Raw genomic sequence first — 5,719 nt, forward strand, 5'->3', positions numbered from 1 at the left:
ATGTGTAACAGCCGATCCTTGTGGCACCCAGAGATGCAGGAATGAGGAAACAGAGCTTAAAAGGCAAAGAAGGGTTCAAACTTACACAGTCTGATTCCCGATCCTTGCAGATTTCCATTTTAAAATCAATATGCCCTACACATTGAGTTCATACATCAGTGGTCCTCATCCATGGATAATTTTGGCCCCCAGGGAACATCTGGCAATATCTAGAGGCATTTGGGCTTTCATAATGAGGGAGATGATTCTGGCATCTAGTGGGTAGAGGCCAGAGGTGCTGCAAACAGTCTACAATGCACAGGATGGCCCCCACAACCCAGAAATAGCCGATGCAAAATGTCAACAGTGCGGAGATGAAGAAATCCTAATCTAAATATGTAAGATTCCTACCAATCCACTGGCCCTCTCTTTTGCATTGTCCTCTGCCAGGAAGGCATTAGGGAGAATCTGCTTTAATGTACCAAAGGTATTCTTCCTGAGGATTCATGCTGGATAACTCTCAAGAGGCCTTTCCCCACTAATTTCTCTTAAAGCCTCTTATGTCCCCAGCAGGACTGTTTTGCATCCAACAACCCTGCTAATACACTCCACAAGCGCTGGGCTCTAAGGAGTGGCCCAGGCAGAGCAGAAACCCCCTGGAACCACTGCAGTGGGCACGGTCATCCGGGGCACTGTGCGTGGAATACTGCGGCTGATGCTGGCACTCAGCCGCAGCTCAGATGAACGCTGCTTGTCAGGGCTGTCGGAAAGCATTCAACCCCAGGATGATTGAATGTTCCCTGAGAACAACTTGTCAGTAGCTGCCTCTCCACCTCCTTCTCACCCGAAGTCCTAGCTTCCTAATCAGCCCAGTCCTTGGTTTTGGGAAGCAGTGCTATTAACTCCTCCTTCTCCATAGAGCCCACAGAACTGGAGATTCTGGTGCATCCAGAGGTTCTTTGTGTCTGGAGCTAGCTGAGTGTAGAGGGAAGGAGGGGCGTGAAAGACCAGGCATCAGGCTGCCCCTGTCCAAATGGCCATGGAACCCCTTCCAACAATAAGCCCATTACCTCCACAGGAATTGGTGCTTGTTGAACGAATGAATGACCAGAAGGGTAAACCCTAGGAGATTCATTCATTCATTCAAAAGTACTTCCTAAGTATCTCACCATGCTGGGCACGACCTGAGATGCTGGGAGGACAAAAAAGATCACATCCCTGTTCTCATGAAGCTTATCTTCTAGTGGATGGAGACAGATACAAGGCAAATAAATAAATAAACATGGAAAACAATACCAGGTAGTGTTGAATGCTAAGAAGAAAGCACAGTAAGACAAGGAGTTGAGTCTGATAGATTGGGAGTAATTCTTTAAACCAGGCACTTGGGAAGGCCTCTCCAAGGAGATAGGGAGGCCTTTATTTGCACAAAGAGCTAAAGGTACTGAGAAAGTCATGCAGCCATGGTGAGAACAGTCAGTGCAAAGGCCCTGAGGTAGGAAGGGTCTTGGGGAGTTTGAGAAGCCATAAAGCAATTGGAGAAGATGGATAAAAGTGGGTCCCGGCATGACCTAGGAGCAGTGGCTCCCAAACACGAGCAGGCACCAGAATCACCAGAAAGGCTTATGAGAACACAGACTGTGATTCCCACCCCCAGAGCTCAGTTGGTCTGAGTGGGGCCTGGGGATGTGCATTTCTGACAAGTCACTGTATGATGCTGATCCTGCTGATCCAGGGACCACAGAATACTTATTCTTAAAGCAACTAGTCTTTTCCTACTCAACACTGACCATAAGCAGTCACAGATAACCACTGTTGATTATCTGCTTCCCCACTGGGCTGGATGCTCCCTGAGAATAGTCACTATGGTGGTTTGGTCCCTGGTGCTTAGTAAGTATGGTTGTTTAGTCTCTCAGTGGTGTCCGACTCTTTTGTGACTTCATGGACTGTAGCCCACCAAGCGCCTCTCTCCATCAGATTTCCCAGGCAAGAATACTGGAGCAGTTGCCATTTCCTTCTCCGGGCAATTTTCCCAACCCAGGGATTGTACCTGCATCTCCTGTGTCTCCTGCACTGGCAGACAGATTTTTCACCATTGGGCCACCAGGGAAGCCCATTTAGTAAGTAGTACCCAATAAAAATATTTGTTGAATGAATCCCTCAGAGAAGGTTCTATGCCAGGCCTTGCCTCACTTTCTTTTGCCATTCTGCTGTACATCTGGCTTCAAGCAAAGGCCTGGGTCAGACCTATCTCTTACCAGTCTCCCATTCAGCCCTAAGCACAGCATGTCACCTGCCATCCTCCAAATGTTCAGCTCCTTCCCACAACTCCATGCCTTTGCATGTGCTGTTTCATCTGCCCAGGAAGTCCTTACCTCTATGTCCACCTTGTAAATTCCTACCCATTCTTCAAGGCTCTTCTTCCAGAATATCCTTCCCAACTCCACCTAACCAGGGTTAAAAGTGCTCCTTGGGGTCCTGTATCTACCCTTGTCATAAGATTTATTCACACATCTGTCTTTCTCAACTAAATGTCACAAACGGGCAGCCCCCAGAGAGAACTAGACAACAGACGTGTTCAACTGCAGCTGCTGCAGTGTTTTAAACTGAAGTTCATTGCCAAAATTTGAGAGTCAGGGGGAATACACACACAAAAGAAATCCAGATTCCTGGCTCCTCTAGAAAATGCAGGGTTCCATATGACTGGGCCAGTATTCCCCCATAGCCAACATTTGCCAGAGTTGCCTGGGTCTCTGGCACCTTCATTTCGTGACCCAGCAATCAGCACAGGACCTGGCCCAGAGCAGGCACTCAAGAAAAGCTTATTAATGAAAACAGAAAGAGTACACCAAGCAATGGAAAAAAAAATTGGTCCCAAGAGCAGGAGACCTGAGGTTGGTTCTGATTCTTCTTGCATGAGCCTGGGCTCTCTGTGGGCCTCAGTTTCCTTACCTGAGAAATGGAAGGAATGATCCCTTCCACTTCCCAGAGTCATTGCATCCTATAAGAGAGAAGATGTGACGTGTATAGCACATGTCTGGAATATCTAGTGCTCAATCAGTAGGAGCTATTAGTGCAAGGAACTCAATCAATATTTACTCTTTAGGATGGAAAGAACTGAGAGAGGATTAGAGGCAGGAGAGGTCCCAGTAAGGGCCAAGAGGTTGATGGTCTACCTGCCTTCAGTTCTGCCCTTCACCAGCTTTGTGACCTTGGGCATCTGATTTCACCTCATTTGGGCCTCAGTCTCCCTGTTTATCAAACAGAGATGATACACGCCTCACAGGGGTTATTGTCAATATCAAACAGGAACATGAATAGTAAGTTAATGAATTCTTTACAGCACTCAAACTGAGGCCAGCACTCAGTGTGGGCTTGGCAAATGCCAGCTCTGTTATAGTGGCTCAAGGAGGGGTTAGACTAGAATATCTCAAGCGTCCTTATGGCTCCCAAACTCTCTGATCCCCTAAAACCCAGTGACAGTCATGTGGCTGTTGTTTGATCATCAGTAGTGTATAGAAGGCCCTTGGAATGGGGGAGTGAGGTGGGAGAATTCACCATATGGGGTTTACCACCTCTGTGTGTGTGTGTTAGTTGCTCAGTCATGTCCGACTCTTTGCAACCCCATGGAGGCTCCTCTGTCCATGGAATTCTCCACACAAGAATACTGGAATGGGTTGCCATTTTCTTCTCCAGGGAACGTTCCCGATCCAGGGATTGAACGCAGATCTCCTGCATTGCAGGCAGATTCTTTACAGTCCTGAGCCACCAGGGAAGCCCCTCTGGGAAGATACAAAATGCTCTTACAACAGTATTGACCAAAATCACACCCAGGAGCAGGAAGGAAAGGGCCAGGGCAGATGTGGTGCTGAGGAGGACAACCCCATAAAGGAGGTGCAATTACTACCCCCCACCCCTTCACAGATGAGGAAACTGAGGTTCCCAGAGGTATCACCCCCAGATGGATCTCAGCATCTGAGCCCCACGGAGCTGCCTCAGGAGGTTGACTCACTCAAGAGGTCCTTCAAGGGATTAACAGGACAGTCTGGAGGCGGAGGCAGGAAGACCAGGAGAGGCTTTGTGACTCACCGAGACCTGGGGTGTCTGAGACAGACTGCATGATGTCTCCCAAGAAAACAAGTAAGGCGGAATGCAGGAGACAGGTCTTAACCATAATACCGGGAATGACAGGCAAGGAAAGATAATTCCAGACAACTTGCATTGTTTCAGTCCTGATTCAAGCCTGAAACATTTGCAGCAGTTTGTAGAACATGTGTGTGTTCATTGTCCTGCGAAAGATTGCGAGCCACAGTAAGACACCCGGCAGGTGAGAGAGGTTCCATGTAAATGAAAGGCATGTGTGTGTGCATGCTCAGTCATATCCAACTCTTTGCAACCTCATGGACTGTAGCCCACCAGGCTCCTCTGCCCATGGAATCTTCCAGGCAAGAATACTGGAGTAGGTTGCCATTTCCTATTCCAGGGGATCTTCTTTACCCAGGGATTGAAACCACGGCTCCTGTGTCTCCTGCATTGGCAGCCAAATTTTTTATCCCAGTGCCACCTGGGAAGCCCTAAATGAAGGGCATATGATAGCAAATTCTGGAGGCTGCATCTTCCCTGAGGGGCTGTTCTTCCCTTTTAGCATCAGCCATCCCAGAGGAACCGGCAGGAGTGAGAAAAGGGGTGCAGGCATCTGGCCAACATGACGGTGATGATAAACCCAATCTGTTCAGTAAATCTCTTATTCATCCATTCATCACTGCTGAGCACCTACTGTGTCTCAGGCACTTACAGTCTCAGGACAACGGAAGAAGGTGGATTCCACGAGCCCCTTTTAAAAGTGAGGAAACAGACTCAGGGATGAGGCCACTTGCCCAGGTCAGGAAGACGACAGTGATTTCAGTCTGGGGTCCCTGACCGCAGAGCAAGAGGGGCCTCCCGGGAAAGTCAGCCTCCTTGGGAGGTGGGTGGGGAGCGGGGAGGGGAAATATCCAGGATGCTGGCTTTCATTCCAGGTGTGGTATATAATACGCTCTCCACTTCACAAGAGGGGCTGGGCTCAGAGGAAAGTACAACTTCAAATTCCTGAGTCCAACCGCTCCTCCACATCCTCCACTTCTCCTTTGTCCATAGACATCACTTTTAACACTTTCGTGTTTAAAGCGCATAACATCCCTGGGCTTTAAGGAGCCAAAGACTGGATTTCTTGATGCACTTTATGTCCACGCTCCCTGGAATCTGGGACTTGGAGGGGCGAAAAACGCTGCTTCAGCGAGGTCAAGCTGGCTCAAAGCTCGGCCTGAGCAAGCGCACCTCGTCCAGTGCGCCAGCGCCGCTCGTCTCCCGCGCTCGCGATCGGCCCCCTTCATGGGCGAACCCACTTCCAGAAGGGCAGGAGGGTACGGCGATTCACCATTCCTCCCAAAGATAGGCCTAGCCAGCCTCTGACCAATCAGAAAGCTTGTTTTATCGCCGCTTCTGGATATACAAGGTTGGAGCTGCTTTTCCCTGAACTTTCAAGCCGTGAGGGGGCGGGAGGCGGAAATGATTGACATCTTCTGCAATTATTAGTCAAGCGAGATAAACTTGAAGAGCAGTTGCTGCTACGAATTATCTGGCGAGGAAAGGCTGTTAGCCCTGCCCCCTTCTCTCACTGGTCTCCGTGAGCCCTGGGCGGGGGTGGGAGTTTTTGATGGCAGCCAATCGATGGCCAGCAAGGAGGAGGCGGGGGCGGGGGATG

Source organism: Bos mutus, chromosome 5 (genome assembly GCF_027580195.1).
Source record: "Bos mutus isolate GX-2022 chromosome 5, NWIPB_WYAK_1.1, whole genome shotgun sequence".
Lineage (NCBI taxonomy): Eukaryota > Metazoa > Chordata > Mammalia > Artiodactyla > Bovidae > Bos > Bos mutus.